The following is a 13,052-nucleotide window of genomic DNA, read 5'->3' as shown; positions in this document are numbered from 1 at the left end:
GAAACAAAAGCACAGCAAAAATGTTCCTACTTCACTGCCCGAGGTTAGCGGCAAGAAAATTCAAGGGAGTCTGGCTGCAGACTGAAGCTCCACTTCTGACAGGAAACATGTGATCTCCACTCCACTTTTTTAAATGAACTTTAATGTAACAAACAATCAATGGTTGCAGACTGGAGCTCCATTCGGCAGAAGACATGTGACCTCCACTTCAACTTTATTTTAAAATGAACTTTAACCACTTGCCCTCCAGAGGATTTACCCCCCCTTCCTGACCAGGCCATTTTTTGCGATACTGCGCTGCGTTACTTTAACTGACAATTGCGCAGTCATGCAATGCTGTACATAAATGAAATTTCCATCCTTTTTTTCCCACAAATAGAGCTTTCTTTCAGTGATATTTGATCACCTGTTCGGTATTTTATTTTTTCGCTATAAACAAAAAAAACTACAATTTTGAAAAAAAAAAAACAATATTTTTGACTTTTTGCTATCAAACATGTCCAGTAAACAATTTTTGAAAATCAAATTTCTTCATACATTTAGCCCAAAATGTCTTCTGCTACATGTCTTTGCTAAAAAAAAAAATCCCAGTACATGTAAATTAATTGGTTTACGTGAAAGTTATAGTGTCTACAAATGGCGGTATATATAGTGAAATTTTAATTTTTTTTTTAATACTAGTAATGTTGGCGATCAGCGACTTGTACCAGAACTGCGACAGCCATTCTGACACTGGGGGGAACTAACTGCCACTGACATCCCCAATGATACTAATACAGTGATAAATGCTAATAAAAAGCACTGACACTGTACTAATGACACTGGGCAGGAAGGGGTTAACATCTGGGGCGATCAAATGGTTAACTGTGTGCTGTGTGTGTTTTACTTGGGAAACATACTGCTGTGTATTTCTCTGCTGTACAGAGAAATACAAAGAAGCATGTTACTGCTGGCAGGAGAGAGACCTGTGTTTTTTACACACAGACCTCTCCTCTGTCAGTGTTCCTCGGCGATCACCGGGTGCCGGAAGGGAATCTCAGGCTGGGACCCGGTGATCGGCATCTGAAGCCGCCAATGGCAGTGCGGGTGGGGCGGCGCACGCACCCTACCCAGAAATGAAAAATCACGTATATATACACGTGATTTTGCACAGCACTGTCGCCCTGTAGCAGTCGTTCTACTATAGGGCTGTAGAGAAGCGGTTAAAGGATAAGTTCACCTTTTGGACAAAAATAATAAACGCTAATTTTTTTGCAGGTAAAAAAATGTGCATTTATTATTTTTGTCCAATGGAGCCTGTAAAGCATTGCACCAGTGATCAGTAGATCACTAATGCTATGCAGGTCTCCTGCAGAACTGTCAGAATATCTGCTTACCATACGGGATGTACAAGCAAGCAGATATTCTGATGGGAAGCTTTAACCTCCCTAGGGGTATTCCCGAGTGTAGCTCGGGGTAAAATGTCAGTACCAAAAGCGGTAACCCCGAGCTACACTCGGGCTTACCATGCGGCGCTGCATAGGGAGTCCCTGCAGAGCTTACCTTGTCCTTCGCTCCCGTGATGTGTCCCCTGCAGCGTCCCCGGCCATCTCCTCCGGCCGATGTCGGCATCCGGCTTCTGTGTTCCGGTCCCTGTGACGTCGGGACGTACGGGCGGCAGCGGCGGGAAATTTGAAAATTTTAAAAAATGTCATTTTTTTCTAAAAAAAATTTTTCATAGTAAAACATTACTGTTTCAACCCATTTCACATACATATTGTTCCTAGTGCTTTGTCCTGTGCCCTGCCTGCATTTTGTCTGTTCTTTCTGCCTGGAAACTGAGAAACGTCCATGGCGTCCAAAAAGTGTCCCTTTAGGTCAAAAGCGCGTTTAGATCAGCTAGAGAACAGCGATAGTAAATCAGAACTACTTGCAGAATTGAGTGATAATGATTTGTGGGGAAATTCGTCTTCAGGCACTGAAAACGATTTTGCGGCTTTGCTCAGCAATGTACGAACTTGGCGCTCTATTTCAAATTTCAGTGTTTTCAGTTTGATTATATTATTGAATTAAATGTATTATTATTATATTATTATTTTTTATGATTATTTATTAAATTATAATTTATGATTTCGTGTTTCAAATTTTATCATCCCCGGGATGTTTAATAGACTCTTGTTCGGACAGATTTCAGTGAGTTATTCCTAAAAATTACAGGCCTACAATAAAAAAACTACATATTTCCATGCAGAATAATGGTACCGCTTTCAGCACCAAAAATCTGAAATAATCATACTGCTAGGGAGGTTAATGAACTACCACTGCGCTCCACAGCACCGTGGTAGTTCATTGAAAACTACAAGTCCACAGCCGCTAAGGCTGATGGAACTTGCAGTTCACTCATTCAGGGAAGTTCGGAGCCCCGCACAGCCGCACTGTTTTCAAATCTGACAGATAGTATGGGGAAACCTCTCCCCATATTATGTGTCAGAAGGAGGGGGGTGTCAGGTGCGGCTGCAGCATTGGATGGAACATGTAACATGTTCCCAAAGGTGAACTTATCTTTTAATGTAACAAATGTAACAAACAACCAATAGACACAACCCGTGGAAGTGGAGGTCACGTTTCCTAGTACGCAGGCGCGGACTGACAACTCATGGGACCCCCGGGCAATAGGGGATTATGGGGACCCTGTGTCCTTGCCCAAACTCAAAAAAGCCTATGAAAAAGGTACCAGGGGCATCTCATGGGGCCCCCTACTGACCCCGGGCCCTCGGGCAGTGCCCGAGTTTCCAAATGGTCAGTCCGCCCCTGCGTACGTCTGCACGTCTGCATTTCCCAAGGGTGTCTGGCTGCAGACTGAAGCTCAACTGTCACCAGGAAGCATGTGACCTTCTGTTGTGCACATGTTTTAAAAATCATTTTAGGTCCCGAAGATTACACAAAACCCCAAACATTATATATTTTCTGAAAGCAGACTCCCTAGAGAATAAAATAGTGGTAGTTACAATTTTTTTATGCCACACAATACCACCGCAAAGGTCTAGGAAATGCAAAATTTCAGTTGAAAACGCAAGGTGAATTTCAGGGCAAATTATTGCAATAAATTACTCAAATTTGTGGTAAAATATAAAAGATGAGGTTGCACTGAGTAAATAGATACCCAACATGTCAAACCTTAAATTTGTGTGCGCCAGTGAAACGGAGACAAACTTCAGTACCCTATATTTTCTCTAGGCGACACTTCAAAAGCCCCTATTGGTCATCCGTTTACTGTTACGGAGGAGGCCTGGTGCTAGAAATATTACCCTCACTCCAGCATGCGTGACAATATGTAGCATGTGTATTGCAATTGACTTTTTCAAGCGTAGGCGCCCCAATGAGTGTGTTTATATTCATATGGGTGTATATTTGGGGGTGGGAGGCCTCAAAATTTTTTATATGCTGGCATCAGGTCTCCTCTCTTTCCTATACGGAGGGGTATACAGCAGGGGTGCCTATTATCTCCTCTGCTATTCACCTTGGAAGTGGAGCCATTGGCCATTTCCATCAGAGCCTCTCCTGACATGTGGGGAGTGGAAGTAGAGGGATACCACCACAAGATTAACTTATTTGCCAACGACATTCTGCTGTCCCTTATCAGCCCAGAAATATCTCTTCCTAACCTGGCCAAGCTTCTTTAGGATTTTTCATCTCTGTCTGGTCTACATGTTAGTAACTCTAAGTCCAAGGCCCTGCATATATCCCTCACCCTAGACCAGATCCACTTCATCCAAGCAAACTGCTCTTATCAATGGATTCAGGGACACCTCTCCGGATAAATCTTATCCACACATATGACTTTATGAGGCTAATTTTGGCTCGCTCCTACTTCAGTCGTCCTCGACTCTGGAATCAAGAAAACGATATGAAAAGTCTTGATTGAGCAGGATTGCAGCCCTTAAAATGACACTCCTCCCAAATGTTTTGTACCCTTTTTGGACCCTCCTGGTTGATATTCTTCTGCATATTCATTTATCCATTCAATAATTATGCCCAGGTCACTGAAAAAAAGTCTTCTTTCAATTTAAATCTCGGGGGAGCTTGGCCTGTGCCTCTGATTCAACATTATTACACAACTCGCCCCTTTGGCAGCCTGTCATGTGACAACTAATATCCTGCTGTTGGTGAGTATTGAGGTGTACCTGGTGGCTCCTATTGCAATAGACACACTCCTGTGGATTCTTCTGGATCAGCGTAAACACATTTCCAACCCCATACTAAAACACTCGCAAAAGATTTAGGATTCCAAGTTTTCAGGGAAACTGATCTCCCCCCAGTTTTTCATAAGCTACCTTACTCCATAACCCTTTTTTTAGTCCCGGCATGGAGGAGGCTAGCTGCTCCAATGGTAGGTGACTTCGGGTTTCCAATGCATCCAAGACTTTATAACCCTGAAAGGCCTCCTAATGTATGTAGCATCCTCCTAGTTAGCTAAGGGGAGCTAGAGTCCTGATTGTTAGAGTGGAGGGCTGAGTAGCAGCCTAAGTGCAATAGTCAGGAGGTCAAATTGCAGTCAGGGCTGAGAGGCTCTGCAGGCCATCCCCTCTGGAATTTAACCTGCTCTAAAGCTTTGGAGGAAGGTCTAGAGGCAGTGGGAGTATTGAGGCGTGGCTGGCTTGTACTCTTGAGAGATGCTGGCCAGTCCCCAACAGGAGGCTTAGCAAGGGGCCAGGACAACCCTTACATGTGTTTGAGCCTGCTCAGCAAAAGAGAGTTTGGGTGGAAGACAGAGAGGAAAATGTGAGGCTGATGAAGAGAAGGGCCCACCTACAGACAGTGGAGCTGAAAGGGAAGAAAGCTCAGAGCTTCATTAGCCCCCAGAGCGAGGCCCACCTGTACAGCAGGGAAGGACAGGCCCAGGTAGAAGTCCTGGTAGCAGCCACTGACCCATTAGCGGTACAGGAGAGGATCTAAGAGAGTACCCCTGCACCCCCTGGCCAGATAGGGGAAGGAGCACTCTAGTAGGAAAACAGATTCACTGCCTATCTGGAACTGTCCATTTCTTAAAGCAACAGGCACCAGATCCCCCGCTCAGTGATACCTCCAGATTGCTGGGTGAAGGAAGAGGAGTTCATTTAGGGTCTGGTATGGTACATTAGGAGTCGCTGGCTAGCTCTCCAACAGAGACTGTGCTACATGTGGAGGCTTGTAAATAGTTCCAGAAAGTTGTCCTCAGTTCATCAGTTACCTTGGGCATCCTCTATACCGCAAACCCTATCCCAGTTCAAATTCCCTAATAATAATAAAATAAAAACAAGCTTAAGGACTGATCTCTGACTCTGGATGCACGCCTGTGTGAAGATGGGTGTTGCCTGGATGTGCAGGACTGTAGGGGGACCCGAAATCTCTTTGCAACTCCTAAGGGGGTAGTACTACACATACAATGCGTTGCACACTTGCCATAAGATTCCCCTATCTGAACTGTTTCATTACCTCCAATTGCGCAACTTTGTTCACTTCCATCTGAAGCATACAGACTCCTTCCTTATGCCCTCACTTCTTTTCAGCATATATTTTTTACTGATCCTTTGGAAAACTGCATTTTATCTTTGATCTATAAATCATTGCTATCTGGGTACGTGTCTGACAGACTGCCCTACACTATTTAGTGGGAGGTGGACCTGGGGACCCAGCTGGAAGAGCATCAATGGTCGCACATGGGTTGATCAATTCATCCTTTATGGAGGCTAATTATAAACCCATGTTACGCTGGTACATGGTGCCGTCAAAGTTGAAATTCTACCGCTGAGCCTCGGACCATTGTTTCCAAGGCTGTGGTTCTGCTGGTATCTTGGTACATGTGTGGTGGGAGTGTCCCAGGATAAAAAGAATTTGGCTGCGGGTATACCAACCCATTTATATGGTCCTGGATGCCAGTATCTGTAAGAACCTTTATGAGGTATTGCTTATGAAATCTGCCCAATGAAAACATTACTTACAAACTCTGAAAGCTGTAAAGGAAAAATAAAAAAGTAATCAAAAATTGCAAATATTGTCTGACCACCTGAGTTTAAAAGTGAAGTGCAGGGCCTGGCAGAGAAAGGGTTAAAGGAACATTTTATGGCTCAGGATGCCTCTGACATTCAGAAATCACTGGATGCCATTTATTAAATTATTGTGCATGGGCTACCAATCAAAAAAAAGTAAATAGGATTAGATGGTATGATTTGTGTAAATGGTTTCCCCCAAAATGTAGCTACACTGCGTGTTTCATTTATTCAGTAGTCTAGCAGTTCTATATTTTCACCAGTGGGTGCCACTGTGACTCTAATCTACTAACAAAGCATTCAGGTAAAATAAAATGTTTGGTCCAATGTGCATCGTCTAGTTGTAGTGAAAGACAAATTTGTCATATGTAAGTGTTACTCTCACAATAAAGTACAATCATTAACCACTTGGTTAATCCTGAGGATTTACCCCCATTAATGACCAGGCCTCTTTTTGCTACTCGGCGCTGCACTAATTCAACTGATAATTGCGCGGTCATGCAATGCTGCACCCAAACGAAATTTATGTCCTTTTTTTCACACAAATAGTTTTCTTTCGGTGGTATTTGATCACCTGTGCGCTTTTTATTTCTCACGCTATAAACAAAAAAATACCAAAAATTTTGAAGAAAAAACGATATTTTTTACTTTCAGCTATAAAAAATATATAGTAAATGTATTCTGCTACATGTTTTTGGTAAAAAAAAATCCCAATGAGTGTATATTGATTGCTTTGTGTGAAAGTTACAGCGTCTACAAACTATGGTATAGATACTGCAATTTACGCCCTTTTTTTGCTATACAGCACTGCGCTAGTTTAACGGACAATTGCGCGGTCATGCAATATGGTACATAAATGAAATTTACATCCTTTTTTTTCCACAAATTGAGCTTTCTTTTGGTGGTATTTGATCGCCTGTGCGGTTTTTATTTTTTGCGCTATAAAATAAAGGCTGACAATTTTGAGGAAAAAAAATAATATTTTGGACTTTTTGCTATAAAACATGTCCAGTAAAAAAAATTTAAAAATCAAATTTAGTAATAAATTTCTGCCAAAATGTATTCTGCAACATGTCTTTGCTAAAAAAAAAACCAATACATGTAAATTAATTGGTTTACGTGAAAGTTATCGTGTTTACAAATGGCGGGAAAGATACTGGTATTTTTAATTTTAATTTATACTAATAATGGCGGCGATCAGCGACTTATGGCAGGACTGCGGCGGACATTCTAACACTGGGGGGGAACTGACTTGTGGTCACTGACATCCCCAGTGACACAAATACAGTGATCAGTGCAAAAAAAAAAAACACTGACACTGTACTAATGGCACTGGGGAGGAAGGGGTTAACTTTTTATTTACTGAAAGGGTTAACTGTGTGAGGGGAGTGTTTTACTAGGGGGTGGGGGGGTGTACTGCACTGGAACACGCTGATCCAGAGAGATAAACTCTTCTCTCTGGATCAGCATGTCAGGAGCTGACAGGGGACTGACAGAAAGCACAGCTGCAGTGTAAACACTGCAGCTGTCCTCTTGGTCAGTGATTGCCGCTAATCGCCAGGACATGGTAGGTAATGATCGGCCGTGACCCGGCAACTGACACCCACAGCCGCAATTGGTGGGACGGGTAGGGCGGGCACGTGCCTCGTGTGCGCCCCTACCTGTTTTGCAAGCACACGTTTTAAAACGTGGTTTTGCCTAGCAATACCGACCTGCCACTGTATTTCTACAGTGGCTGGTCAGCAAGAAGTTAAAGTGAACCAAGTGCAAAATACTTTCCAGCAATATGTAAATTACTAATCTGTAGAATGAAACCCCATGCTGAGAGAATGCTAATCTATGTTCTACTTTCAAACTAGGAGCATGTAACATTGCAGGTTTCTCTTTCCAAGACTACTCTGTCATCTGATCTCAACTAACCATTCTGAGTGGTTCATGTAATACCTTGACAGCCCATCATAGCGATCACATGGGTTTGTTTATACACACTCAGCTGTCATTTTGCCTCACTCAAAAAGAGGAATATTGACAACAGTAGCTACAAAGGTGCTCTTAAAGTGGTGTGCATGAAACTACTACTACTAAAACTATGATTTAAAAATAGCTAAATGTAAATTACATTTTAGAAACATTTAACAACCTATAATAAAATGACCATAAATGTGTGCCAGAATCAGTGAAGAGAACACAGGATGGTTCCTTTTCAGTACAGCAGCATTTGGCAGCACAAGAGATATTTACAATCTTAATTTCAGGTGTTCTGGGTGTTTTAGATTGGCGACAGGGTCACCTGAAGTATGCAATGACTTTTAGGCTCTTTTCACATTAACTCTATGAAAAGTGCTCCGTGGTGGACCGCTCTTAGGAGTTCTGTGTAGCAATGGCCGACAGGTATTCAAGAAGCACTACTGTCACCTCCTGAATGCCTGTTTATTTTTTGTTTTGTTTTTTTTACTTTTAAATAGCAAAATGGAAATTTTACATATTGGGAAATCGCTGCAACTGCAAGGCGAGTGCTTGCAGTGTAGCCCCACTGAACCCAGTGAGTGAGTTTGACAGGTGGTACCACCTGTCAAGCTCTGTGCCCCAAGTAGAAAATGCTGTGATCATGGCACATTTATAGCTCTTTCTGGCTGTATTATTACAACTCATTGATATTGAAAATATGACTGATCATGCCAAAAAACTGTCTTATTTAAAGATAGTGATTATATGAAGCCATGTATCGTCACATAGTTGTTTGGCTCCTTTTTAAATCATAATGATAACAGAAATCACCCAAATGGCCATGATCAAATGTTTACAAATCCTGGACTGTGGCTTTTTAAATTGCAATTAGCATCTGTGTATATGAGAACAAAGGAAGTCTGATCGGCTTCACTCCAAACAATCCACTTTATTGAACCAAGATAAAACCAATACAGACAGTGGAAATCAGTGGGTAATGAATAAGCGCGGTCTTTAGTGTGAAACACGTTTACCTGCCAGTCCCCCACTGCATTTCCACTGTCTGTATTGGTTTTATCTTGGTTCAGTAAAGAGGATTGTTTGGACTTCCTTTGTCTCATCTATACAGCACACGAGCTGGGCTAGCACCTACAGGAGAAGTTGTGCTTGGAGATTGGGAGTCTCTCTACCTTGAGCAGCAGTAAACATATATGTACAGCAGCTGTGTATAACTAGTCAATGGGTTTGTTAGCTCTCATGTGGATGCACTGAATAGGCTAGATACTGAGCCATAGGGAGCAGAAAAGAACTGTAAAAATACCTGCATAACAAGGTAACAGAACTTTATAAAGATGGAAAAGGATATAAAAAGATATCCAAAGCTTTGACTATGCCAGTGTCAAGGTCCTACCTTTTCCCAGAGGTTATGTTACTCCATGTGCTGGCATCCATCTTGGATTTCTGCAGAGCATGGTGGGAATCTTTTATGCCTTCAGGTCTCTGAGGTCCATCCCCCAGAGGGGTGTGGCTGATTACATATAAGCCTGTGGTCCACACATGCTCTTTGCACTTGTGTCGCTACAGCTCTGTTCTGACTCTCGTGACTCTCCTGGAATCTGACTCGGCTTGTGACTCGACCATTCTTTGTGTTCTCCTTTGATCTGACCCTCCGTTGCTGAACCCGGCCCGTGACCTGTGATTCTCGTCTGCTGTCCTGTACTGTTTTGTCCCGTTGTTGTCGACCCGACCTGCCCGACTACTCTATTGTCCTTTCCACCAGCTACACGCCATTGGCGGCGGCCATTACCGCAACTGGGGTGTCTCGGGGGCCGCGACCTGGTTCCTGGCTGTGTCAAGTCCATCCCCACCATCAGGGGCTCTGGTGAAGGGCAGCCTGGGACTTAGACTCCGCGCCCTGAGGGACTTCGATCTGTGGGTGGTGGATGTCGTCAGCCAGTGCGTTACATTGTTATTAGGCCTGCCTGTTCGTTCCTCAGCTCCTGCCCTGACAGCCAGTCAGTACTGTTCAATCCCTTATTAAGAAGTGGAAAACTTGGGGATCTCTTGATACCAAGCCAAGGTCAGGTAGACCAAGAAAGATTGCAGCCACAACTGCCAGAAGAATTGTTCGGGATACAATGAAAAACCCACCGATAACCTCAGAAGAAATACAGACTGCTCTGGAAAAAGAGTGTATGGTTGTTTTAAGTTGCACTATATGATGATACTTGAGCAAAAATGGGCTTTATGGTCAAGTTGCCAGAAAGAAGCCTTGACTGCACCAATGCCACAAAATAAGCCTGGTCACAATATTCCCAATAACACTTTGACACGCCTCACAGCTTCTGGCACACTGTAATCTGGAGTGACGAGACTAAAATAGAGCTTTATGGTCACAACCATAAAGGGGTCAACAAGGCCTATAGCAACAAGAATACCATCCACACTGTGAAGCATGGTGGTGGTTCACTAAATGTTTTTTGGGGGGGTGTAAGCTCTAAAGGCACAGGGAACCTTGTGAAAATTCATGGTAATATGAATGCAGCATGTTATCAGAAAATATTGCCAGACCATTTGCATTCTTCTGCACGAAAGCTCCACATGGGACGCTCTTGGACTTTCCAGCACTACAAGAATCCTAAGCACAACGCCAAGCTGAATCTCCAGTGGTTGCAGCAGAAAAAGGTGAAAGTTCTGGAGTGGCCAACACAGTCTCCTGACCTTAATATCATTGAGCCACTCTAGGGAGATCTCAATTGTGCAGTTCATACAAGTCAACCAAAGAACTTTGCATGACCTGGAGGCATTTTACCAGAACAAATGGGAAGCTATACCACCTGCTAGAATGTGGGGCCTCATAGAAAAAACTATTGCAAAAGACTGCACTGTGTCATTGATGCTAAATGGGGCAACACACAATATTAGGAACTAATGGTATGCAAACTTTTGAGCAGGGGTCATTTAATTTGTTTACTTGTTGCCATGTGTTTTTTGTCTGCTCACTCATGTTACATAGTGTACATATAGTATATTACCAATTCTCCAAGGGTATGCAAACCTTTTAGCACCCTTTGAGCAAAGCATCCTTTGCTCGCTTGGGGCACTATTCCTTCTATTGACACCAACAGTGGGGCATAATGCCTACTACAGATATACAGTGCATTCATAAATTATTCAGACTCCCTTCACTTTTATTATGTTGCATCCTGATACTACAGTTGTTTAATTTCATTTTTTCTCATTCATTTCTCAGTAGCGCATAATGACAAAGTTAAAATAGAGTTTTAGAAATGTCTGACTTTATTAAAAAGGAAAAACTGAAATATCACATGTATTTGGGAATGACCAGTCTCCCAGTCCCTGCTGCTGAAAAACACCCCCACAGCATGATACTGCCACCACCATGCTTCACTGTTGGGATGGTATTAGACAGGTGATGAGCGATGACTGGTTTCCTGCAAACAATGTTTAGAATTGAGGCTAAACAGTTCAATCTTGGTTTCATCATACCAGAAAATCTTGTTCCTCACAGTTTGAAAGTCCTTTAGGTGCTTTTTTGCAAACTCCACTCAGACTTTCATGTGTTTTGCACTGATGAGAGGCTTCCATCTAGCCACTCTGCCATAAAGCCCAGATTGGGGGAGGGCTGCAGTGATTATTATCCTACTGGAACTCTGTCCCATCTCCACACAGGATCTCTGAAACGCAGTCAAGTGACCTTTGGGTTCTTGCTCACCTCTCACACTAAGGTCCTTCTCCCTTGATTGCTCAGTTTGGCTGGGTGACCAGCTCTTGGAAGAGTCCTGGTTGTGTCAAATGTCTTCCAGTTCAGAACTATGGAGGCCACTGTGCTCTTGAGAACATTCAGTGCAGCAGAAATCTTTTTGTAGCCTTCCCCAGATCTGTGCCTTGCAATAATCCTGTATCTGTGCTCAGCAGGTAGTTCATTTGGCCTCATGGTTTTTGCTCTGATAAAGTATACATTGTCAGCTGTGAGGCCTTTTATAGAGCAGTATTCACCTTTCCAAATCATATCCAATCAATTTAGTTTAACACAGGTGGACTCAAATCAAAGTGTAGAAACATCTCAGCAATGATCAAGAGAAATGAGAGGCACCTGAGCTAAATTTCAAGTGTTGCTGCAAAGGGTTTGAATACGTATGCCGATATGATATTGGTTTTTCCATTTTCAAACATTTCTAAAATTCTGTTTTCACTTTGTCATTATGGGGTACTGAATGTAGATAAATGAGAAAAACATGAATTTAAACAACTGTAGTATCAGCTTGCAACATAACAGCATTGAAAAAGTGAAAGGGGTCTGAATACTTTATGAATGCACCAGAAATAATGGAACACTATTCTTTCCACTGACACTGATGGAGCACTATTCCTTCTACTGTTACCAATGAAGGGGCACTATTCCTCCTACTGACACTGATGGTGAGGCACTATTCCACTGACAGCAATGATGAGACACTATTCCTCCTACTGACACCAATGATGGGGTGCTATTCATTCCACTGACACCAGTGATGCAGCACTATTCCTCCCAATGTCACCAATAATGGGGCACTATTATTTCCACTGACACTGATGGAGCACCATTCCTCCCACTGACACCTATGATGATGCACTATTCCTCCTACTGTTACCAATGAAGGGGCACAATTCCTTCTACTGACACTGGTGATGAGGCAATATTCCACTGACACCAATGATGAGACACTATTCCTCCTACTGACACCAATGATGGGGCGCTATTCCTTCCACTGACATCGATGATAGAGCACTATTCCTTCCACTTGTACCAATGATGCAGCACTATTCCTCCCACTGACACCAATAATGGGGCACTATTCTTTCCACTGACACTGATGGAGCACCATTCCTCCCACTGACACCAATGATGGAGTACTATTCCTCCTACTGTTACCAATGAAGGGGCACAATTCCTCCAACTGACACTGATGATGAGGCACTATTCCACTGACACCAATGATGAGACACTATTCCTCCTACTGACACCAATGATGGGGCGCTATTCCTTCCACTGACATCAATGATGGGGCGCTATTCCTTCCACTGACTCCAATA

This window comes from Staurois parvus, unplaced genomic scaffold (genome assembly GCF_062004578.1).
Source record: "Staurois parvus isolate SC_StPar_1 unplaced genomic scaffold, SC_StPar_1.0 ptg000242l, whole genome shotgun sequence".
Classification (NCBI taxonomy): Eukaryota; Metazoa; Chordata; class Amphibia; order Anura; family Ranidae; genus Staurois; species Staurois parvus.
This window is presented reverse-complemented; position numbering follows the sequence as displayed.